Source organism: Equus quagga, chromosome 9 (genome assembly GCF_021613505.1).
Source record: "Equus quagga isolate Etosha38 chromosome 9, UCLA_HA_Equagga_1.0, whole genome shotgun sequence".
In the NCBI taxonomy this organism is placed as follows: Eukaryota; Metazoa; Chordata; class Mammalia; order Perissodactyla; family Equidae; genus Equus; species Equus quagga.
In genome coordinates, this window is record NC_060275.1 from 74,639,259 (window position 1) to 74,665,805 (window position 26,547).

Sequence of the window (26,547 nt, forward strand, 5' to 3'; positions counted from 1 at the left end):
AAAGCTCTTTTTTATAGAAGAATGCCAGCTAAAAAAATACAGAATGAAAGAGTGAGTTAGAAAATCTCCATTTTGCAATCCCTGCTGAAAAATTGGACCCTAAAGCTATTAACTGAAAAATTGTTGGGGAGCGGTATATTCTCCAAGTATCAAAGTATCAAAGTAACTCCCCACAGATTACCTGCTAGTTGCAAAGGGAAAGTGGAGATACGTGGCCATCACTACCTTAACCAAGTGGTCAAGTTTCTTGGTTTACTAGAGAGAAAACAACGCTATATGTCCCTGATAGAACACAATGTGAGGTATACAGAGTAACTCATGAAGTATTCTTGTTAGAAATGTTTCACCTGACCGTAAGCAAACCTTTAAATCTAACTTACAGTTTAGAAGAAATTCAGGGGACAGAAAATAAATTAAACAACACGAGGAAGAAACAATTAGGCAAATCTAGAATATGACTCAATCTATAAAACAACTAACTCAATTTCTTCTAAAGATCAATGTCATTAAAATGAAAAGATTGGGAAGGACTTCTCTAAATCAAAAGAGACTAAAATGACGTAACAGTCAAATATTACCCTGACTGGATCCTGGTTTAAAAAAAAAACTATACAAGGTGTCTTTAGGACGATTAGAGAAATTTGAATGTGCCTGGGGATTAGATGATATGAGGGAATTAAGAATAATTTCATTGTGTGTGTGCCAATTATCAGCTTGTTGCCTCAGCTCCAAGTCACCCTTTAGCACTCGCTCTGCAATAACGTACTGGCTCTTTACACATTTCTCATTTACAGTGAGCACGACGTTAAACTTTGTCAACAGAGGGCACAGGAGGGAAATTGCAGGAGGAAGGGGGCTTCTCTTCCTGGTTTCAGAAGGCTACATTTTGCTTTTTTTGCTCTTGTTGTCCAGTTGGTTAGTGGCAGATATATATCTGGGGGCATCTGGGGGCACACTGCCTCAGCTGTGTGCCTAGAGTGCACAGTCTCTTGGTGACCTTGCACCCCGGTCCAGACCCTGTGACCACCTTGATGTGACTTTCCCATTGAGGACACTGTGTGCTCCAGACCTCATGCCTGCTGAGGCATCGGACTTTCTCTGCACACCTGTTCTCCGGCATGGCCTCTCGAAGCCCCGAGGGTGGTTTCCTGCGTGCCTGGTGCCTGTGGACCAGTTCTGGCCTGGGAAAGCCAATAGACTTCTCCACCGTCCGTTGGCTGTAAGCATACCTTCTCCAGTGAGGTCTGAACCCTGCCGTGTATGAACTCTTTTCCAAGTGGATCTTTCCTTGGGTATTTTGTTTCAGCTCGAGTGTAGTTTTTAGAGTTCTCTTTACATTTTTACAGTTAGTCTCTCATTGTATCTGAATAATTCTTTATATTAAACTTCTCTTTTTAAATAATCGTGTGGTTTCTGTCTCCTGTTGGGTCCAGGTGGATACAGTATGAAGCTGGTATTCTGGTCATGTAGGAGATGGTTCTTGTTTTTAGGAGATGCATGATAAGTCTTCAGGAGTGAAGGGTCACACTGTCTGCAACTTATTTCAAATGGTCCAGCAATATATACATATGTATACTGACCTATCTGTATGCAAGCATATATGTGTGTATACAAATAATATGTATATATAAATTCATATGACAAAATACAAAATCTTAGCAATTATTGAATCTAGTGGGAAGGCATGTGTCTTTATAGAACCCATTCTTCCAATTTTTCTGTATAATTGAGAATTTTCATAATTAAAAGTTCAGGGGAAATCCTCTCCTTCCTTCAGTACCCTTGCTTAGTGCAAAGCAGGAGAGATTCTTTTATTATTTTATTGAAATAAGGCACTCCTGGTAGCAGTGGTTGGAATACTCAGCCCAATTTCTTAAGCCTAGCTGTTCACTAGAAATAGCTAGGAAACTTTTAAAATTATGGATGCTCAGAACCCACAAAATCTTGTGAATTAGAGTCTCTAGGATCTGGTTATTATAAGGGGAATTAGAATTCTAAAGGAGAAGATCATTGATCATTAAGGTGAGGGTGGAGTGCATAGCTGAATTCTTCAAGAGCATTTTGCAAATTACATTGGTTTGTTCTCAAATATTCTGGCATGCTTTCTTAAGGAGGCATGCTCAAATTGGAGGAAGGGGTTGTAGTTAGAAAAAGCTCTTCCCCATGTGGCTGAAATGTCCTCTCGGTTGAAAGCCACCCATCAAAATAGATCTCTCGTTGACAATGTATGTGGCTGAAAATTTGAGCAGAGCTGCTCACGGCAATGCTCTGCTGGTCCCATCCTATTCTGTCCCCAGCAGAGTCCCAGCAGAAATCTACAGTGGTCCAGCATCAGTCATTCCCAACTTCCTTTTGCAGCAAAGATGCTGAGGGAAGCTTAGCCCCGTGTAGTCCCCCTGATCAGGAAGGTGCCAGCTGGCACCTGCTATTGAATAGATACTTCTCACACCCACCTTTCATTCGTCCAACATTTTCCACTATCAAAATTCCAAACATTTCAAAATCTTCCTTTTATATTCATTCACTCACCCATTCATCCGTCCATTCACTCATTCATGCATCACACATTCTTTCAATATGATAGTGCTTGCTGTTGATCCCCTGCCCAGACGCTCTTGGATCTCTTTACCAGTTTTCATTACCTGGCTGCTAGTGGTGGATATTTGTTTCTTTCAGAGGATTTCTCTTGAGCTACTGGAGCTGAGGGCCTGGGAGTTTACACCCCTGCAGTGGCCAGGGACTGGTGAGGGAGTAGAAAGCTCAGCTTCCTTGCCCCTGGGCGACTTTACCTCTGAGCTGGAACGGTGCAGTCTAGAGCTCCCCTTGGATTAAGCTGAGGCTGGGACCTGCCCTGCTTCCCTGTCTCCTGTGCCACTTCCATAATAAGTCAGTGACATGCTTGCCCTTGCCTCGGGGTCTGCTTCAGAGACCCAGACCTAAGACAAGCCCCATTCAAGGTGCTGAGGATACAGCAGGAAACAAAACAAATCCCCTGTTCTTAAGGAGCTTTCATTTCAGGAGGGACAGACAGACAAACACCTGACGGATGCATGGGTCTGATGGTAACAAATGCTGTGCTGAAATATAAAGCAGGGCACGGGGCCTAGATTGATGGCAGTGATAGTGAGGAGCTGTGTGAAATGGTAATCAGGGAAGGCCTTTGATAAAACGATGTTTGAGCAGAGATCCTGAGTGGAGTGAGGGAGTGAAGCATTTGGATATTTAGGGCAGGAACATTCCTAGGAAGGCAAACAGGTTATGTGAATGTCCTGGGGCAGGAATGCATTTAGCGGGTTTGAGAAATAGCTTGGAAGCCAGTATGGCTAGAGCAGAGTGATGGAGGAGGAGGGTGATGGGACATGAGATCCCAGCAGGCAGGGAGGGAGTCCTTTAACAATGCTTCAAAAAATCCCCTTATCCCTCTCTCCCTATCTGGTGTCGGGTATAGGGTCTTGCAGTTCATTGGGATGACTTTGGCTTTTACACTGAAATGGGGTGGGGACCCACTGGAGAGTGCGAGCAGAGGAGTGGTGTAATTGGATGTTCATTTTAAGAGGATTGTTCTGGTTGCTGTGTTCGGAATAGACTATGAGCACAGGGAGGAAGCAGAGAAATAAGCTAGAAGGCTGCTGGGCAATAACCCAGTAAGAAATAACTGTGCTTGGGACCCATGTGCCAGTGTCTGGGCTGAGGAGAGGTGGGCACGTTCTGGACGTAGGTTCCAAAGGTAGATCTGATGGCTGTAGGTGTGAGGTGAAACAGAAAGATATCATTTTGGACTCCAGGGCTCTTGTCCCGAGCAATTGGGAGAATGGGTCATTCATTGACCTGGAGAAGGTTGAGCGACAAGACGATTTGTTTCCTTTATCCCCGTGATTCAAACTTACAATTTTACTTAAAAAGATGATGCACATCCAAAGGTAGAAAACATAAATAAAAACATTGATTTGATTATGTAAACATTTCAAACCTCTACATGTGAGAAAGAACTTGCAAGATAAATGAAAACTTAAAAAAGTATTTTAAATGTACTTGACAAAGGATTTATATCCTTATTATATAAAGAAACCTTACGAATTCATGAAAAGAAGTATATTTTCAAAGAAAAAAGGGAAAAGATATGAATGGGTAATTTATATATGTCTATGGGAAAAGATGTAAAACTTTACTTTGATCAAATAAATACGAAATAAAAATGGCATAACTTTTTACCTGTAAAGATTTAAAAAACTGATTATTCCTAATTTTGGTGAAGGTTCAGAGAAATGAAATATTCAACAACTCATGATAGGAAATGCATAATATTTTTGTAGCAACAAGACAATAAATGTCAATATTCATACTCTTGACCCATTTATTTCACTTTTAGGAATTTGAGGAAGAAAACCTGTGATCTGCCAAAAGATGCTGGTGTAGCCAAAGAATGGAATTTTAATAGTCATAAAAATCATAATTTGAGATATTTGTGAAAAAGCACAATAAAAATATCATGTAGAGTATGATCTTTATATTCATAGAAAAAGATGTAGAAAAATAGTGAAAACGCTAACAGCAGTAATATGAGGTTATAGGATTATTTTCATTTGCTTCTTTGTACTTTTCTGTATTTTCAGCACTTTTATTCATAATGAACATTTGTTTTTTTAATCAGAAAAAGTCCTTTAATAATACGCTTTAAAAAATTCTTTCTGCCTTATGCACAGAAGTGGAGACCACAGAGCCGGTCCTGGTGCAGCCAGTGTGGCAACAGTGGATCCAGTTTCCACAGGCAGCAGCGTTTGTTCCACAGGTGGGTGGTGCCCTTGGCAGTTGTCCCTGGTGGTGTCCAGGGCTGTTCCAGTGGTGGTGGGCAGCATGTTTGGTGTTGGCAGTGTGAGCCAAGTAAAGTGTCCAGTGCTGAGGTGCTGGTGTCTTCCCAGGACCACTGCTGAGCAGTGGGATTGAGAACCTGTTTCTGGTAGTGTGGCTTCCAAGTCAAGTTCTCTGGCCCTGCTGGAGATTATGTGAGCCACCAACAATCTCTTACTAAATGTCTTTTCTAAATACATCAGTCAAGAGTTGGTCAATGTGTATTACTACCAAAAACTTTGATGGATACACTTGTTTCTCGCTTTTTGATGTCACCTCCCTCAAAATCTCATCATCTGAAGTCATTCCTTTCATACTGCACCAGTGGTGGAGGAGGGGTTGTTTCTCTGCCACGTCGAGACCACTGTTCCTGTCCCTTCACCACAGTTCCATGGTGGCAGCATCTGCTTAAGCTCCTCACTGCTTTTGGTTGACTTCCAGAATCACTTTTGTACCCAGCTCCTCGATTTTGTTCTCAAAAACCTCTACAGTCTCATTGGTGACCCACCATACTTTTCTCAACTTCAACAACCTTTATTAGGAAATGTGGTTTTTTTTGTCCTTCTGTTAAATGGTCCCTTTTTTTTGATTCACCCTGAGTTAACATCTGTTCCCAATCTTCCTCTTTTTTTTTTTCCTCCCCAAAGCCCCAGAATATAGTTGTATATTCTAGTTGTAAGTCATTCTAGTTCTTCTTTGTGAACCTCCGCCACAGCATGGCTGCTGAGAGATGAGTGGGGTGGTTCCACGCCCAGGAATGGAACTGGGCTGCTGAAGTGGAGCACACCAAACTTTAACCACTAGGCCACTGGGCTGGCTCAGGAAATGGTTTGGAGTGAATCAAGAAGACACCAAGACACCAAGGTGGGAGGGACAGATGTGAAACTTGCTGTGAAATGCAATGCCTCTATCTAGAAGCTAACACTCCTCAATAGTGTTCGTGTTAAAGCTCAAATCAAAGGAGCTAAAGCTAGAGAAAAGACGATATGAAAGGGAATGTAGAAATCTGACCAGCAATAAAAAGACGGATGGGTCGGCATTTAGCGGCCGAGTTTGTAATCGCGGTGTAAGAGAGAGATGATAATACGTGCACCACCACCGCCTTAAAGCTGACACAGGCGCATTCTATTGACTTAACGATAAAGATCAGTAGCATTGTTATTTTGCTATTCTCTGAATTTTTAGCAATAAAGTCCCCTAGAAACCCTCAAGTGAAACTTTATGTTTGTTTAGGGGCAGAGGCCAGGGAAAGAAATTTCAAGAACACAGAGTTTTGCAAAGAAGGAGTGAAACTCAGGTAGAGAAGCTGATGGAAATGGAATGGAGCCTGGTGGAGCACACGGGTACCTCTCCTTGGGTTTGAAAGCACAGTGTGCGGCCCACATCTGAGGGACGACTTTGACGGCAAATCTTGTTCAGGTCTGTTCCAGCTTCAGGGACTCAAACTCAGAGCTGTTTCTCTTCCCCCCAACGCAGTGTCCCCACCCCCTCATCATTCATAGATACCTTCCTAATCTTCCACAGGTTCAGATGACATGTCCTGAAGCTTTTCTTTACCTTGATAACAACTCTGAGTCTCTTGAGTCCTCCCTCTTCTCTTTATTATGCTTCTTTGGCATTCACTTGCTTCCCCGACCAGAACTCGTCTGGAAGGTTCATGGTTTGCAGCTGCTTTAAATCCGCAGATTCCCTTCCGCTGGTCACCCCTGCTGACCCTCCTCCTTGAGTTGTTCCTATGATTTGCTTTCCGTTAATAGCGCTGCTTCAACAATAGTGGTAAGAAGAGGCATGAAAACATACTAACTAGGTCCATTGTGTATGTTTGCCTATTCTCTTTCAGACTTTTCTGTGCATATACTAATATACATATGTACCGTTTTAAACTCACGTTTTATTTTTTTTTCAAAAGTGGGATTATATTATAAGTATTGCTCTATTTTTCTCTTAAGAATATCTCCTGGGCATCTTTCCACGTCATTATGTGTATACTACTTCATTCTTTCTTGAACAGCTGCATAGTATTTCATTGTGTGAATGTATGTACTTTATTGTTCCAATTTCACATTTAGGTTGCTCCTAATTTTCCTGCTATTTCAGACAATGCGGCAGTAAATAACCTCGTGCATATATCTTTTTGCACCTGTGTTTTTCTGTAGGATGATTTCCCAGTAGTGGAACTGCTAATTTAGAGGATCTGTGCATTTTGAATGCTGATAGATATTGCTATACTGCTCTCCAAAAAAGTTATCCCAATTTACACTGTTACTAAATATGTTTGAGAGTGTGGCTCTTCTCTAAATTAATGCTGGGCTCACCTGGGCTCTCACTGCGCCTTGGGATTCTTACCATTTATTTTTCATTGGTTCTCTATTTTACTGCCTAAATAACACTACCAGGCCTTTTATATTTCCGAGACCCCTAATTTAATCCTGCTCTTTTAATCTCAGGAACTGACCTACCTTCTCCTCTGCCATCTTCAATGTGATCACTGTTCATCTGCTTGCTTGTTGCCTCATGATCTTGAGATTGCTGCTGCAGCTCCACCCCTTACATCTACATTAGGAAAAAGGGGGAAGAATGGCACCAGCTGCATCTCTCTCTTTTATCAGGAAAGTAAAGCCTTCTTAGAAGGCCCTGCTGGACTTCCCCTATTACATCTGTTTAGCCATAACTGGGTCCCATGGTAATTTCTAGCTGCAAAAGGAAATTGGGATGTTTAGTATCTGGCAAAATGGAACAAGATTTGATGAATACGTGCACTGCTATTGATTTATTGCTCAGTGGCGTTGCTTCTAATTTGCTGCTATTATAAGTACTTTTAATGAACACCTTTGTAACTCAAGTTATTCGTCCCATTTTAGGATATTTCCTTAGGATAGATTTCAAGAGGTAGACTTACCAGATTGAAACAAAGTAGAATTATTTTTAAGCCTTTTAATAAACATTGCCAAGTTTGTTTACCAAAAAGTGACTGCAGCAGCTATGAGAACATGCCTCACAGTCCTCTGAACGCAGAGAGTGTAGTTGACCAATGGCCTATCCCAGGCCTGTGGGCTGCTCCTGGCCAATGATCTGGTGAGGCAGGGACACTCAAGCAGGCCTATTCCCGGGAGACACAGGACTCTTCTGATGGCTGCCATTGGCTGGAAGACTCCCCCATTGCTTTCCTGACTCTTCCTTAAGCTGCCAGGCAGTCCAGGATGCTGACGTCAGCCTTCCCTCTCTTCTCCTGTGGTCAGATGGCATCGTGGTCTGATGGCTCTCAATCTTCCTTGCTCTCTCTCCATTGTCTCACACCGACATTTCCCCTAGTAAAATTCTTGTATGTGTAATCCAGTCTTGGCATCTGCTTCTCTAAAGACCCTGACAAACACAGTTGTATTTGTTTCTACTTACTTTTCCAAATAATCTATGAGAGTGAGTATTTTGCTTCATCTCTGTCAGCATTTGATCGTTTCAAAACTTTTGTTACTTTGAAAAATGAAGAGAAGCATCTTCCTTTAACTTGTATTTTTTAATAGTGAAGTTTTACATTTTTGTCACATGTTTTTCAGCCATCTGGACAATCTGTAAATTGTTCTTAGGAGTCCACAGACACATAGCACTCACTTTGCAACAGGCACCTTTTGAGAGGAGTGGTCCCCACTGGCTCTTCCCAATGGAATGGCCCGCACTCCATCAGCAGAGTTCAGTGGGGAGGCGTGATCAGCTGCTACACCCTCAGAGCAGTGACCATGACTGCAGAGGAGCTCCAGGCTGAGGGACACGAAGATAACCCAGTCAGTTCCTCTCTGTGAAGTATCAAGAGCTAATCGTGTGTTCCAGCACGTGGTCCCCATGACCTCACATCTCCTGTGGGAAGGGGAGGAGGCCGGCATTTAGAGAGCACCCACCACGTGCTAGGTATTTCCCTACTCTCATTTCATTTTATGTTGGATGTATGATTTGCAATATTTTACTGATGAGGAAATTATGTTCAGAGAGTTGCCTAAGTCATACTTAAAGGCAAAAATCAGGTTTGAAGTTGCCCGCATTCTTTCACTAAATCAAACTTCTGAGACTCCTCTGGCCTGAAGTGTTTTGCCTCGCTCATACGGTTTTTCCACACTCTGCATTGCACTGCAGAGCTGTTTGCTCACCTGGATTGTAAGTTCATATCCTCAGTAAATATTCAGTAATAAATCATGTGGATGGTGGCTTGGGTTGACTTTCCGGAATTTGAGTCAGCCTGAAGAATTGACCATAACACCATCCTAAAAGTGGACACCGTGTTTAAAGGGGAGACATGTAGCATTCATTTATCAACCCCATTTAAAGTATCTTTTGAAATGCAATTTAAAAGCAATCCTCTGTCTCAAACAAACAACCAACCAGAGAGAAAGAAAGCAAAAACACACCCCTGAAAATCCTTATACAAAGCATGACCATTTATTTTTAAGTAAAATATTACACTATTCAACTCCAAAACCAAAGGATTTCGAGGATAAAGGAATCATGTTTTTCTTTGCAGAACCTCAGTTATTTTCAGGGCCATGAAAAGACCCAGGAGCTTGGTCTCATCTCCCCCCACTGTGGGTCTCTGAGGGCTCCAAGTTCCCATCTCCCCCTTGGTACCGTGTGACGAGTTAATAAGGAGAAAATATTACTGCATTCTTAGCTTGCACGTCCCTAATAAAGCCCATATTTTAAAGCAGTTACGGAACTTTGCACAGAATCCAGGTTTAAAGGCAAATTAAATACATAAAAAACGAAGCCCGACAGCAAAGTTTAGTTACCTGAGAAACAACAACTAAATCTCTCTCTTCAGTCAGGAGCATAAGATAAATACTTCAAAAAATTCACTCTGCTTTTGCTTTCAATTTTACTTTAGGCCTTATTAAATAATACCTCTGGCAGGAAGTGTACATGTATAATTTAAAGCTATCCTGATCAGAATGTGCTGTAATAACTTGACTAGGTAAAAAATTTGTCTTTTTGTTACTGTAATGAAGCTTATCTTGCTGTCAGTTTCACGGAGGGATTGAGGTTACAGAGCGTCGCCGTGTCACTCTTTCTTGAGTACAGGGGATCAAAGTCAGGGATGGCAGCAACCTCAAGACTTGTGCAGCCCATGGATCTCCCTCCTCTGCGCGAGTCCGCATCCAGCTGCAGCTGCTCTTAGCTGGGTGACAGGTGGCCTCCACGCTTTGCTTCATCACCAGTCCTCCTTGAAATTTTTCTTACTCCTCCTTCCTTTTCCCCTTCACTGATGTGTTGTTGCTGAGAGCTGCCATCTTTCTTCAACTTCCTCTCTGCTTTTGTCTTACCCTGTCCAATAACCTACCTCACCTGTTACCTTGGGTCCCATATCCTGAGCATCGTCTTCAGCTTCTGTCCCTCTTCTTTGGGGGTTCCATTCCTCGTTGGTTCCCATTGTCACAACATCTGTAATGAAAGACTCAGGAAAGGATAAAAGATGTCTGGTTTCCTTTTGAAACTTGGTGAATCTTATTTTCTGTGTAAAAGAATTGTGTATCATTTATTACCTTAGTGTGACTTTGTGAGCATTTAAGTTAGCTAAGAGAGAGGCGATATAAAAAACTGTGAATCCTAAAGGCTCCTACCTCTGCTACTGGACCAGGTCCTCTTCTTAGTATTTGACTAAAGTTCTTCTTTCCAAATCACATGGGTGGCATTTTCCTCTTTGGGGATTTTTCAAAAGGGAAAGCAATCATCTCAATCACTGTCATTCAAACAGGATGAGATCTGAGCACGGTTGTTACAAGTCATGCCAGCTGGCCGAGCAAATGTAGTTGGCGTGCTGCACAAGCACGATGTGTGGATTGTGATCATAACACAACTTATTTTTCCCCCCTCCTACTGCTTCTTTAAACTTTGTTCTGTGGGGAATAATCTTCCCCCAGTCATGGGTGGAAACTACCAAACCCATGATTTTTCTGCTCACTCTCAAGTAATAGAAATCCTGGAGTTACTTTAAGTCACAACTAGAGATGTGCTTTACAATTGGAATGCCCTGGCTAGTGATCCAAACTCCAATCCTACTGATGGTTTCCCCTCATAGACCTGTTTCTTCCTGAAAGTCCTGAGTGGGCGTGGTCCTTCAGTTCCCCATCACCTTCCAGTATCGGGCCCCACTCCTTTCTCCTAGAAGAGGAAGCTCAGGAAGAGAGGAGAGCACACTGGCATAGCAAAGTTCTTACTTGACTGGAGGGCTCCTGGACTGTGTGGCCTGGCAGATGATTAGGCCTGCAGATCCCTTTCTCTCCTTTGTGAGCTCTGCAGAGGTGGCCCTCCTGGGTGTTTCTCTTCCAGTTCTCTGTACTTAGGAAGAAGCATCTGTCTTTCGGGTGATTTCCTGTGACTCTTTTCCTTAATTTGGGGCATTAGGTGGTAAGTCTCTGGCCTCTTCCTGAGGTCTCTTAACAACTCCAGTTGACTCTATTGGACAAAAACCCTATGCAGGCTCTTTTTCATCTGGCTACTTGCAGTCTGTGGGGAACCATCACTCATTCTGAGCCCAGACAAACTCTGGGCGATCAGCCTCATCCCATGCCTGAAAGCCTTTCCTGGGACCTCCAGGGAAGCAGTTGGTCAGTCAGCCCTTCTGGCCTCTAAATTTCCCCGGGGGGAAGGGAACCAGGTGTCAGACTCCAGTCCATAGTTCACATTAGCTTTATCAGACTCAGGCACCCATCCTCAGTGTCACCCAATGCAGAGAACACATTTTAAAGCTCTCTGAGAGGTACCCTTGAGGCCTTTCTCAATTAGCTGAGACTCACAGTAAGATAACTTCTCTCTTCAAAGTCTTTTTATCAAACTCTTTAATCCCTTTCTCCTACCCCCTTCTATGTCTGTGATTTCATTGATGGGTCTTGTATTAGTTAGGATTCTCCAGAGAAACAAAATCAATAGGCTGTATTAGGATACACACAGACACAGTCACAGACACAGACACACACACACACACACACACAGAGTCTAGGATGCCGACACCAACCTTCCTTCCCTTCACTTGAGGTCAGACTGCGTTGTGGTCCGACAGCTCTCAGCCTTCCTTGCTCTCTCTCCATTTTCTCTCACACTAACATTTCCCCTAAGAAAATTCTTGTATGTTTAATCCAGTCTCGGCATCTGCTTCTCTAAAGACCCAGACAAACAGTTATATTTGTTTCTACTTAGTCCCCCAAGTAATCTATGAGCATGAGTATTTTGCTTCATCTTTGTCAGCATTTGATAGTTTCAAAAAATCTTTGCTTCTCTGAAAAATGCAGAGGGTGTGAGGAAGAAAAGCTTCAGATCCCACTGTGGGAGATGAGGTGGGTAGTCTGCATTTCAGATGGGAAACTAGAATCCATTTTTCCTTTGGGACTTTATTATAAATGCTGCCCAGGTTCTAATTTATTTATTGTTAGCACAGATTCAGGTACATTATGGCTAAGTGGGATTGTGTGGGCTGATTTGTGGTTGTAACTACCTGGATGATATTATTTCAGGAAAAAGCATTTGAAATTCCAAACATTTGGCTCCTAACTATGTATATATACACATGCTAAGCTGGAGTGGCCTGTATTTATGTTTAGTCTATAAATGTGGTAGAATATAAAACATAGGGAAGTAATAACTCAATATCATAACAAACTAAAGGAAAAAAAAGGAAGTGTGATCATTGAGAGAATTCTTAGCAGCAATTTCATATGCCAGTGAATTTCTATCTGTTTAAGCTGAGAGGCATTTTGTTCAAGCAAAATCTTACATAGACCCAGAGTGTAAAACAGATAAAAAGCAATGCTGCTCTGGCTTCAGCAGAGACGGAGGTGGGAGCTGATGTATTCAGTCCATGCTGCCTGCACTCTAGCTGTAGAAGAGCTCCATGGAAACTCTGGGTCTACAGAACACAGTTTGAAAACACCGTTGTATACCACTCTATGACTTGGGCTCCTAAGTAAATCCAACAGTCACGCTCAAACATATCCAGGTGCAAGAATACCTAGATGTCATAGGAGTATTGCGGGCATGACCGAGAAAGGGTGATATTTTAAACGTGTCATAACTAATCTGTGAATTCTTGCTAAATCAGATGCCATATGTGCTGGTCCTTGTGCTCTCATGGCCTTCAGACTCATTTATTGCTCTTCGCTGCTCACTTTTGTTGCTCAGGAGGTGAATCCTTGCAGGTTCTTGTGACAAGTGGTTCCTGTTGGGTTTGGCCAATGGAAGGCCAGAGCGGGAGATTGCGGGCAGAGAGAGAAGGAGAAGGCGGGGTATTTCTCCTTCCTGTTCCCCCAGCCCAGCCCTCTCACTCCCCCCATCTCCCACTCATACCCTCCCCATTTCCAGTGAGGTCTGTGGCAGGAAGCATGCCTCCTCTGTGGCTCCAACTTTCCTGGACTGGTCTGCCATGACTCTAGCCTCCACTGATAGCAGGTAGCAAAAATCTAAAAAACATTTATGAGAGAAAAATCTTAAAACTGAGAAAATTTTGTCCATTTTCTTAGGATTTTTTCCCCTGAGAATTGCAAAGGGGAAAAAACATCATTTTTCTATTTTTACCGGTGGAATATCCATTTCCCAAAGAGACACAGTTTGAAAATCATGGCATCACCAAAGCCAATTTAATATTTTGGTTTTAAGAGTCTTTGGACTGTAAGACAAGACAGTGTTGAGGATTGTTTCAGTTGGAATTTGGGGCTATCTTGAACCCCTCCCTATGACAGCAGTGGTCTGGAGAGGGGCCCCAGGAATAAGTGATCCCACAGGACTGCTGTGCTCGCCCAGCATTTCCCTACCCAGGAAACACAGCACATGATGCTTCCCTGAAGTGCTTACAGTCTTAGAATATTCCATCTTTACTTTTTCCTTAGTTTATGTATGGGATCTATATTAATTTGATCTCTTGATTCTGGAAAGGGCAGGCACTAAAATGCCAACACATTCAGTTTAATATCTCAAGACGCTGAGAACTTTTAAGGAGAAGCTAGGAAGGGGTCAGCTTTCCTGGGCAAACAGGTGTGAATGAAAGGGAAAGATCACAGCCACCAGAGGAGGAAGGATTTTTTCCTCTTCCAGATAGAATCCTTATTCTGAATGTTACTGAGAAGGTGACTGGAAAGGCCATATGCCAGTTCCCTGATTTCCACATGGGCATCATGCCATCGATAAAATCTTCTAAGATTCCGTGAAATGGACTTCTCTTTGTCTTCTTTGAAGTTAACTCAGGACCTCAAAGGCTCACAGTTACTGAGCAGGCAGTCCTGGCCTCGGCAATAGGAGGTTCTGTAAATTTTCAGACCTACTCTTAGGACTAAACTTCATCCTGTTTGTATTTAACTGGTGAGAGTTAGAGGAAAAATTCTCTTAATTTTGGTGAGAAAGACCAAATCGAAACTACTGGTGTCATTCTTGCCAGCCCAGTGCTGCCCTAATCTAGGTAATAAAACCTTTCAGTCTGTGGCCCAATCCCTAAACCAGGAGGCCCAGCTTGGGCTAAACGAGGCACCTTTCCTTCACCAGCACAAAAGTGTGGAATCTGGAGTGACCCTGTGGATCTGGGGGTTGGGGGTGCCCACCTAGCCGCAGCCCACCACCTGTCCTAGGCCTGGCTCCTGGTGGAGTTCAGCTCCTGCCCTGAGTTCAGCTTTTTGTCCAGGGCTGGCCTTGCTGAGCCTTGCCTGCCCTCTCTCCCTGATTGGCTGAGGTCCTGCTTCAATCAGATGAACACATCTTCTGCTTGTTCTCAAAGTAAGATGCTGCTGTGCACCTGGAAGCCAGTGTACACTGTTGACCGGAGACGCCTGCTTGCTAGGTTCCAATCCACAACTCAGATTCTGTGGGTATCAGTTCTTCCTGGAACATTGGAATGTGGACATTAGGCTCCCCTTCTGGGGACACACACTATAACCTATCGGTTCTCTCTTCGCCCCGGTCTCCGTCACAGCTTCTCCCCTCCAGACGGACGTTAGGTTCCCAATCTAATGCCACCTCATTCCTGACAACTGAGCCTTGATATCCAGGCAGCCAGAAAGAGATGTAATATCCAACTTGATTTGCACTGGTATAAATTTATATATGCATATACAGTGAGTGTATATTCATATATGTGTGTGTATTTTAAAAATGAAAATACCTTAATTTTTCCTGATAGAATGAGATTAGCGTAAAAAATTCGAATACAGAGAATGTGAAAGTTCCGCCTACCACAAGTCGCCCCTTGGATTAATAATGTCAACAGTTTATATTGATATAATTCTCCCAGACCTTTATGATGTAAGTATAAACTCAAATATATCAATTATAATATATCTAAATATATGTAAGTAAATATATATACAATATATATTTAAAACAGAAATTAGATCGCATTTTTCTGTAACCTGCTTTTCACTTCAACTTTATCATTTACTGTTGAACATCATCCTGCCCTCATTTTGAATCTGGACTTGCTTTGGTTCAACTCAAAGGCAGTCTGTGATTTAAGTATGAAAGAATAATTCTTCCTCTCTTTTTATAGTCTTTTGAGGAGGTATGTTTGTTAAATTATTTATCGTGATAGGTTTTACAGAAATAGATGTTTTTTATTGAGACCATCAAAACTCTCAGTGCCTTAATGATTCTGTTGATTAAGTGGAAAACACATGAAGGCATGTCAACCTGTCAAGCAAAAGAAAATGCTCTCTCTCCCTAATGTAAATGGATTGCACAGAGGCCTGATTGCCCACTGCGTCAAGTCACGGGCTTTCATGCTCTATAGGCCAGGTAAGTCTTACTTCGCCCAGTTCTTGTGGAATGTTGAACTTTTAAGATGAAGAACCAAATTTTAAAACTGTCATAAATCTGAGTCTGGCTTTCAGAAGGCAAGAATGCTATTTTTAGCGTGTCTGGATTGCATCCCTTTGGTAGTTGATGATGACTGCACAGTAAGAATGAAAAATGAAACTTCTGGAGATTGGAGAGCCAAGGAGATTGAAAATAACACCCAGACAGTGCAGCCTTTGGGTCACTAATTTGAATTCAGCTCAGATCAGTGATGACTACAAACTGTTATGTCTGATGGCAGTGAGCCTTGCAGAAAATACATTGCTCATCCTTAGCCCTGCTAATTATGTCTCTAGGCTGGTCGGAGCTAAGTTTGCCAGTTTTAGAAAGTAATCCCCTAGAGGGCAGGGACCATATCTGCATAATGCACTTTTTATGCCTTCACTCAGGTGAGTGTTGATTAGGGGTTTTGATTAGGGAGATGAAGGAAGGCTCCATCTGAGGGGAGCTGGCTGGTGTGAAATTGTGGCTACCAAGCACTCCTGTGAAATATGAGCATGACATCCCTTCCAGTTTGCTCTGGGTGGCCTTGGAAGTAGTTTAGTCCCACACAATGACAAATAGTCTCCTTTTATAGTCCTGTCAGCAAACACTGCAGCTCAGACTTTGAAATTTAAAGACACGTCTCTTTTCTTCTTTTCTGATTTGAACACATCTCTTGGGGTCCAGCTGAGCACTCATCTTTTCCACTGTCTTCCTTGATCACTTCAGCATACCTTGATCATAACACGTTATTATGAATTCCATTTGTTTTGCCTGTTAAATATTATCCTTCACTGATATTGATCTCCTCATGAATGTGCCCTATCTCCCTATGTAGAGGCAACCTTTCTGAGGGTTAAGATCATATCTTATATCTTTTTGTAACTGCTCCAGCTACTAGGACAGTGTTTGCAATAGTAGGTGTTAGTTGTAGATTTTATTAATAGTGTCATTAAAAAATTGAACAAGGGGCCGGCCCAGTGGCGCAGCAGTTAAGTTCGCACGTTCTGCTTCTTGGTGGCCCGGGATTCACCGATTCAGATCCCAGGCTCGGACATGGCACCGCTTGACATGCCATGTTGTGTCAGGTGTCCCACATGTAAAGTAGAGGAAGATGGGCAGATGGATGTTAGCTCAGAGCCAGGCTTCCTCAGCAAAAAGAGGAGGACTGGCAGTAGTTAGCTCAGGGCTAATCTTCCTTAAAAAAGAAAAAAAAAAAAAGAACAAAAATCCTCCTTAAAAGTTTGCATGGTCTTTTGTGTAAACTGTAATGGTGTGAATTATGTTTCTTTTCTGACTTGTTCAATATCACATTACTGATGCTATGGAGGTGGTGCTCTTATGGTCATGCAGGCTATACACTGCACAACTCCAGAGGGAACTATTCACATAGGCATTGGCTGTGGTGTTTGCCTCTGATGGCTCTGAATAAAGGGGGTCAAAGAGTGACAGCACTAGTGCTTAAAATAAAACGTATGTTAGTGAAACCAGCAAACAGCCATTGATGATTAAGTATCTAGGTACTAAAGTTTTTTTTCCTTTTTGCAATTACTGATTATAGCTTTTAGCTGTTTAACCCACCCATTGTTAACTGTGCTGCTTAGGCAATATGCTCTCTGACTCCCACTAGGCTCCTATAGATAATCTCCCTGGAGCCTGGGTCACCATGGTAATGGGTGTGTGAGCTGTTTTTCAGGAATTAGAACCCCTTGTCCACTTCAGGCTGGTTGAGACCACCAACTCATCAACCAGGCCCGCAGACGTCCAATAGGAGACCTTTTGACGTCAAAAGGCTAAAAACTCCACCCTCAGATCATGCTAATGCCGCCATTTTGTGAACATGGGTCCTATGAGGAGGCATGGAGTCTGACTACGCTTGCGTAGATCGTCAATTACCTCACCTCTCCTCACCTCCAATCACCTCTCTCCACATTTCAGACCACATTGCCCCCTATCCCATAAATATCTGAGTCCCTGTTTTCGGGGAAGTGAATTTGAGGCTCATGCTCTCGCTTTCTCACTTGGCTGCTTTGTGAGTAAACCCTCTCTCTGCTGCAATCTCGTCGTCTCAGTGTTTGGCTTTCAGGGCTGCAGGCAAAAATGAACCTGGTTCGGTAACTTTAGCAACTGCAACAGGCTAGGCAGGTAAGAATAAGTTACTAAAGGGTGAATCCTAACACACTTGTTTTGGGACCAAAAGCAGATGATAGGGGTAACAGTTTTCAAGTGAGTGTTTCCAGTCTTTGCACCTCACTTTGTCCATCCCAGAGGGAATTTCTTTTTTCCCTTGGAGCCTCAATTTATTCTGCATAGAGTTTGACTTTTGTCAATCCAGCTTTTGGGCTTTTGCAGAACCAGGAGATTCTATTGAGACAGATAGGATTAGAGAGAAGGGAGGACAAAGCAAGGAAAAACAACCCAGGATGCTGATTGATGGGCATGGCGGGGAAGTTGAGAGAGTGAGAAGCTCTAGACCACGGTAGGTGGAGAGAGGAGTGCACAGGAAGTGCTGCAGAGGGTGGACGAATGGCCTCCCTTTAACGCTTACGTGTCAAGACAGGCGAGGTGCTGCTGTCATTGCAAAGTTGCAAACAACTAAATTTCTTTGGCTTAACACAGCAAAAGTTCATTTCTTACTTGAAGTCTGGTGCAGGTCCTGGGGACTCAGCTGGGCAGGAGTCCTCCATGTGGTGACTTGGTGGCCCCAGCTGCTTTGATCGTATGAGTCTGTTGTCATAAGAATGGCAGGGGAGGAGAGGCTATGGAGGCCTCACAACCATTCTTCCACGTTTTAGCCAGGAAGAGACTTTTGCTTGAAGCCCATGACCTGGCCCTGGCCCCGTGGCCTGCCTGACCGCAGGGACCTGGGAAGCAGTGTTCCGTGAGGCTGGAAGGTGCTAACTTATGTAGGTGTGCTCTGCTAATATCCCTCACAGGCGCTTCAGAGGCATGAGAAAGGACTGGAACTGCTTTCACTTTTGGTGGCTAGACAGTATCTCTTATAGGCGGTACCTCTGAGACCGGGCCACAAAGGGCCTTGGAATTTATCTGGCTTCTACAGAAAAAGTCAACTGTATGTAATAAATCTTCCTCAGGAGTTTCGGAAAAACACAATAAAGTAGTTGTTATCCTGCTAAGTATTATAAGAACTTTTGGAATTTTTTGTTTGCTTGCTCTCTTTTCTTTCCTTTAGTGAGAAAATACTCACAAACGCAATTACTCCCATGACTTATTCAGCGGAAGTTTTAAATTTGGTTTTATTTCCTTTGCTTCCTTGATATTCACTTTATTAGGCATCTTAAAATGGAGAAAAGGTTATAAATTCCCTTCAGTGTCATTAAAAAGAAGCCTGTCTAGAATGACATAAACGTGATGGTCATTCATGATTCCTTTGAGCTTCATGACTCTTTCAAGAAAATAAAAAGTCTCTATCACGAATCCATAGGAGGAACGAAGCTGCATGATGTGCCTAACATGATTGTTAACAAGTTATTTCAGGAGAAGACAAAAGAATGCAAAAGTCACACAATTTTTTGAAAAATAGCGTGATAAATTAGGAAACAATTTTAGATCTTTCTACAATTTTCTCAACAGGAACAACTACATTCTAGGAGAGATCACTTGATTATTTGTGTCTTGACAACATTGCAACAATTTCAACAGGTGGTACGTACCATTAACAACAACAACAGAAACCTGTTGCCGTCAATGAAAGTGAGAGCAGGCACGATTGAACACTTCAGTACGCAATTACATTTTCTGCATAATTAGTCAGAAATTGAGCATCCAAACATAGACGCATGCGTAATTAATTACGACATTTAAAAGCATGCTAGTTGTGACACTTCGTTCTTCGTTTCCTGCAAATCAAATTACTGAAGTTTTCATTTCATTTCAAAATAATTTTCCGTGCTTTATTTTTTTTAAATTTCACCTGAGCTATAGGGTTGATTACAACATAAATAACTGATGCAGGAAGGTAAATACTAGTGAGGGAAGCCTAGAGAGGGATGATAGCTGAGATATAAGATTGCAGAGGAGTAGAAGAACCCACTGTGAGGCTGGAGGGGAAGTTGAGGCTGGGCTGGCAGAAACCTTTTCACCGTGTTCGTGGTTGGGTTATCTTGGCCGAGAAAACATATCACATCAAGAGAAATAACACAGATGAAGAAAGTCTACTGATTAAGAGATCTGGCGATGCAGCTAACACTGCCATCTTTTAAAACACGTTCAGCTGAAGTATTCTGTCAACCAATGAATATTTTATTTTTAGCGAAGTTAGATTGTGTGGATTCCAGACTGTGTCTCTTTTGTAACAGAGTCCATTGATTGTTTGAGAAAAGTTGAGATATGTTGCCTGGACATGCATGCTGTCCATATTATTGCCTTTTATCCAACACTGTGTGATGATATCTCAATAGCTAAGCCTATTGCAAGGGCTTTTCTTGGGTGACAGGTGACTTTCCGGCGAGATGAGTCATGAAAGCTGAGCGATTTATACGTGCGAGGCTTCTCCGTACACAGACTCCAGGCCGCTGCTTCTTAACCTTTCCCATTAAGTATCCCTAATTGTGTGGACACTGAATTGATATTTCTGGGAGTCTGGGGCCATATTCTAAACTCATGCCCTCAGAAAATAGGAAAATTCCTTACATTTTAAATGTTAGAAATTCATGTGAATTTTTTTTTTATAATATGTTTTAACAGAAACCGTAACACTTTAAATCATAAACTGTGGGCCAACATAAAAATGTTTTTCTACGTGACTCAGTGGTAAATGAGTGAGATTCTTCTCCAATGAGTCTCTCCACTGGGGAGAACTCAGATGAGTGATGGAGACCTCGCACAGCACATCAGTGTTGGTGTCCAGGCAATTTTTCTTCTCTTAATATTTCAAGAGCCCAGACTCATAAACACCTGCAGACTCTTCAGAGTTTTATAAGCTGCGTTGACACTACCAGAGAGGAGGTTCAGGGCATTTTCATGAAACTGTTGGTGAAATCTCACTGATTATATCTTCTCACTGAGCGCTGGTCGAGTCACTCCTGTGATGGGGCTGGCTGAAAGCATCTGACCCAATTTCACCACTTTGTTGAAAACAGTGAGATGATCAAGAGGCAGCCCCTTTGGGGCGAGGCATTCTTGGTGAATATGGTGTCTACTGTTATAGTCGGACTGTGTAATGGTTTTGATCCATTTTACTGCTCCCACAGTATTGCTCATCACAGATTTGAAGCTCTTTGGTTGCGCGTCTGTGTATCTCCCCGCCTCCCCCAGTCAATAGCAGGTTCTGTTAAAAATCGCGTTGTCTAGTTGGAAGTTTCTTCACCAGGTAGAATGATGTGAATATCATTAAGCACTTTGGAAATCAGCACAGGGCTTCTTCGTTATAGATATAAGAAGTGAAAAACACTCTCAGGGCAAAATCCTTTATCTCCACGCTCTCTTTGAACTGTGAGGTAAAAAGAACTGTGTTATCTTCAGTTAGTCAGTTACCTAAATGTATGTTTGGATCACATTACACTGTGTGAAAAAATGGTGCTCTTTGATGGGGTATCTTTTCTAAATGTCCCTTTCTCCCCCTAGGCTCATTCAGTCATTTCTATGGTACCAGAATCTCCCATCCGTTCTCTTATTTTGGGCTTAACAGGAGCAGGAACGACGAGTCCACCTCTACTTTAGCTCAGAGGAAACTTTCCAAATGATTCTCTTCTGTTCTGTTGCCACCTTCGTCAGTGGCAAGTTTTCCCTCCTCATCCTCGACCATACTTCTGGTGTCTGGGTCTCCCACCTCCAAATCCGAAGGATTCCCAGGATTCTCGCAGGATTGTCTTCAATCACTGGGTCAGCTCGCTTTGACACCCTTCCACTCCTCTCTCCGGTCCTCAAGACATGCAGAACGCCCATTTTGTCTTTCCCACTTTGAGGAATTCTGGGAGTCCTCCTTCCTTTTCACTTTAAATTTATCCTTTGCTTACTGCTCTTCCCTCCAACCCTTCCTCCATCTAGCCTATAAATGGAAGGGATTTTTATGTATAGGCTTCTTTTAGTCCCATTCTCAGGCTAGAAACTTCTTTGAGTTTTGTTTTTCCTTCCATTCTGGCTAGAAGAAGGAAAAGAAACAGCCTGGAGTATTGTCAAGAAAGTGGAGGGGACTAGAACCTACACGCAGATGAAGATTTCAAGATATAATTCTGCTACAGTAGAGCTTTGCCTCAAATTTCTTCTGTTAATTTTAAGGGTGACTTTGAAACTGACTTTGAAGGAAGCCTCAAGCAAATCTTTGTTTGAAAATGCTTTTCTTTTCTTTTTTTTTATTGCAGTCATAATAGTTTAGACACTGTGAAATTTCAGTTGTACGTTATTATCTGTCCATCACCATATAAGTGCTCCCCTTCACCCTTTGTGCCCACCCCCAGTCCCCTTCCCCCTGCTCACCACTGAACTGTTCTCTTTGTCTGTGTGTTTGTTTATCTTCCACATATAAGTGACATTATATGGTATTTGTCTTTATCTGGTTTGTTTCACTTAACATAATACCCTCAGGGTCCATCCATGTTGCTGCAAATGGGATGATTTTCTCCTTTTTTGATGGCTGAGTAGTGTTCCAAATTGAATATATATACCACAACTTCTTTATCCCATCATCAGTTGATGGGCACTTAGGTTGCTTCCACATCTTGGCTATCGTGAATAATGCTGCAGTGAACATAGGGGTGCATAAGTCTCTTTGAATTGTTGATTTCAAGTTCTTTGGATAGATACCCAGTAGTGGGAGATCTGGGTCATATGATATTTCTATCTTTAAATTTTTGAGAAATCTCCATACTGTTTTCCACAGTGGCTGCGCCAGTTTGCATTCCCACCAGCGGTGTATGAGGGTTCCTTTTTGTCCACATCCTCTCCAACACTTGTTATTTTTTGTCTTGGTGGTTACAGTCATTCTAACAGGTGTAAGGTGATATCTAAGCGTAGTTTTGATTTGCATTTCCCTGGTGATTAGTGATGTTAAACATCTTTTCATGTGCTTTTCTTTTTTTTTTGCTGAGGAAGACTGACCCTGAGCTAACATCTATTGCCAATCTTCCTCTTTTTGCTTGAGGAAGATTGTTGCTGAGCTAACATCTGTGCCATACTCCCTCTATTTTGCATGTGGGATGCTGCACCAGCATAGCTTGATGAGTGATGCACAGGTCTGTGCCCAGGATCCGAACTGGTGAACCCTGGGCCACTGCTAAAGCTGAACATGCAAACTCAACCACTGCGCCACCGGGCCAGCCCTGAAAATGCTTTTCTTGATCTCATCATTAGCCCATCCTTTTCTTTAGCTGTAGCCTCTCTCAATATCCCTGAACTCAGATGAACAAAGTTTGGAAATCTCTGGAGGTTTTCAGGGCTCCTTGGGGCTCTGAAAAAATGATCCTTGATTCTTTCTTTGGAGTAGGAAGAACACTGCTTTTTCTTGGCCTCGGTTAGTTTTCTGGAAGGAACAGCTATGTGGCTGCTCCTTATGCTACAGAGTATCAGTTTCCCTGGACTTAGTGTGAAAATATAGGCCACTTCTCTTCTCTAAGTCAGAGGTCCTGTATTGACAAGGTGATTTTAAAACTGCTAATTGGGAGGAAAATTTTTCAGGAGAAGAAAGATAGGGAGGAAAGCTTCTGAGTCACAGTTAGCCAAAGAGTACCACTCTGAGAGCTGCTCTCAAGCCTCCTGACTGGAGGCAGCTCGGCGGTGGGCTTTTGCATCTCCGAAGCTGGGACCATGGATGTCTGGATCTGGACAAGGGCCTGGTGCCATCAAGGTTTCCCTTTGATAATAAGAGTCCTTCACACTCTGTTGATTCAAATCAGAGGGATCTACATCTGTTTTCACATCTCACTGATTACTTTGTATATGGCACTGCGTGTTCATTTAGGCTCAAAATTGCATCCATATATTTCCGGCTTTCCATGATCTCTTTTGCTCCATTTGCTCTTGTGAAATATTTCCAATTATTTGGGTGCCCAATTGTTCGTGAAGTGGTCGCTCAGTTTGTGCCAAAAAGGCATTTTTAGAAAAAAAGATTAATCATCATCATGATGTTATATGCTGATTTCAAAAAGACCTACCATTTAAGCTCATTGAGAGATTAAATGATTTCCCTCTTCCCAAACTTTGAAATAATCTTTCTTGCAAATCTTTTAGTGATTTTTCTTTTGTAGTTGAAGTGTTAGCTGTTGCGTCGCGACAAGAGTGTCTCGTGTCAGATCAGCCTGCACTCGGGGATCTTGGATGGAGCCATGACACCCAGGGACAACCAAACCTTTAGTTCATAGGCCAAGCGACCCAAGTGGCATGGTAAGTGTCCTTTGGCGATGGTGGCATCAACCAGAATTGAGGTGGCCATTCCAGGCTGAGGATCTGGAAACATCTTTTTCGCCTCCAGTTATAGTCTTCTGACATCCTACTTTTCCTTATATAGAAAACAAAGCTACCTGAAAAGAACCTGTGCGCCCTCATTGTCTTAAAGGAATCTGTGGTCAGATTCATTCTAGCTGATGTGTAGGATCCATGGTTAGAGGATTAGCTTTTTGGTATAAAAACTTGTTTATTTTAATCATTTGGGGTAGAAATATTTTTGAAAATGTATTACAGATTTTTAGTAGACATACGTTAGTGGCCGCTTAACTCACTAACATTTCTCCTGTCTTTGGACATTATTAGTATTATTAGTTATTACTGCATAACAAATTACTCCAAAACTTCAAGGCTTAAAATAACGGACATTTGTTATCTCACAGTTTCTGTGAGTCAGGAATGCAGGCATGCTTAGCAGGTGTCTGTGGCGAGATGGTGGCGAGATGGAGAATGATGGTGAACAAGATGAGCAAGACCCCTGCCCTCATGGATCCCACTGTCTAGCCCAATTTTTCTTAAACTCTGATGAAATGAGAACCTTAAGATTTATTGAGCTATGTGAGGCCATTTTCCATTCTTTTGTGCTTTTTTTTTTTTTAAGATTTGGTCTCCGTATTTTATGCTTTCCTTGTTGATATCTGTTAGTTGTGGGTTTTCTTTTCTTTGTCTTTTGGTGTTATTTTATTGTGGACCTAGATATGAGGCATTCAACATTGTCAGAACTATGTGTCAAGTAAGAGTAAATAGTTTATAGATGAGGGTCTAGAGAGTTCTTTTATGAGAGTTGTCTACACACCTTAGTTTATCTATTTTGGTGCTTGCTAGCCTTTCTTGCCCGCTTCCTTGTTTTCACTTATATCCTGGATAAGTGAGGTTGCTTTTAAAGGAGTCACAATGAGAGGTCATGTGCTTATTTCATCAACCTGTAAAAGCTCAAAATATTTGGAAGGTATATAATCACTGAGAAGTTTCAAGCTGGCTAGTATCCCACCCAACAAATGGGAAATTGAATTCCTGTTCAGCAAATATTCACTCTCTTCCCACTCCTCCTTGGGGTGCAGTTAACATCCTTACTTCAGTAACTTTGCATTTGGCCGCGTGATTTGCTTTGGTCAATGAAATTTGAGTGGATGTAATGCAAGTAAAGGCTTTAAAGGTGCGTGTGAGGTTTGACTTGTCTTCTTGCATTCTTGTGCTTGTGCAGAGAAGAACATGCCCCAGATGTTCATGGCCTCTTCTGCCTGGACCTCAGATTGAAACATATGGAGCAGACACAAACCCACCCTGAACCCTGGAGCCACGCCACCTAATTCTCCGCAGAAGCAGAGCCACTCCAGCTGATCTGCGACCCTTACATGAGAAAAGTACACTGCATGAGCCTTTGAGTTTTGGGTCGTTTGTTACACAACACGATTGCAGCGATAGCTGTCTACTACATTGGTTGAATTCAGAGGGGCAAAATGATAAGAGTATTCTAGTAGACAGAATAATGACCCCCCAAAGATCTCCGTGTTCTAATCCTGGAACCTGTGAATGATGCCTTCCAAGGCAAAAGGGACTTTGCAGCTGTGACTAAGTTGAGGATATTGAGATGAGTGGGTCACCCTGGTGGGCCCAATGTAACCTCCAAGGGTCTTTATAAGAGGAAGGCAGGAGAGGCAGAGTAAGAGAAGGAGATGTGACAACAGAAGCAGAGGTCAGGGTGATGAGGCCATGAGGCAAAAAATGAGGGCAGGCTCTAGAAGCTGTGAAAGGAGAGCTTTTAGAAGGAAAGCAGCGTGACCAACATCTTGATTTTAGTTCTGTGAGATCTGTTTCAGACTTCTGACCTCTAGCACTGGAAGACAATAAATTTGTATGGCTTTAAGCCAAACCGTTGTGGTAACGGTTACAGCAGCAATGAGACTAATACAAATATATTAAGATTAAAAGGATAATTGCTATTGCTCTCCCTGTTAAAGGAAAATATTTATATTTAAAATAATACACTATGAAATCATCCTACTAATGCATTTAGAAAGTATCCTTTCCTGGAGTCAATCACCTCAGTGTATTTCCATTAACTTCTCACTTAATGTGATTGAAGAATCAAGATGGTAGCATTATCTTTTAAGTAGATTATAATCATCCTATGGAAGAATAAATGTGTAATACATAAATACTTCACAATTCATATTAACTGCATAGGGGTGAGGGTGGGGTAAAGCTTGTCCAAATTAATAAAATATTAAAAATATTAAGTACTTTATGAGAAATACAGATTTATTACTTTTAAGTAATGCAAGTGACTAAAATTACATTAATGAAGAGCTAGTAGATGTTGCTAGCTATTGACGCTTTAAAAATATACCTGCATATATCCTACGCACAGAGACTTGGGTTCAAAAAGGACAAAAGGGGTAAGAGGTTGGAGAATCTGTTTTTTATATCTATTACTATTATCTATTATTTATAATTTGCAAATATACTAAAGTATGGAATAGTTCTTAACTTTTGGGAGATTAC

General features: G+C 42.1%; 1 long non-coding RNA gene across 1 annotated transcript; it reads left to right on the plus strand.

Moving 5' to 3' along the window:
* Positions 1-4,715: 4,715 nt before the first annotated feature.
* Positions 4,716-26,237, plus strand: LOC124245063 (uncharacterized). The gene is made up of 3 exons (XR_006890174.1): positions 4,716-4,789; positions 23,847-23,982; positions 25,247-26,237. It is a non-coding gene; the product is annotated as an uncharacterized LOC124245063 (long non-coding RNA).
* Positions 26,238-26,547: the final 310 nt, after the last annotated feature.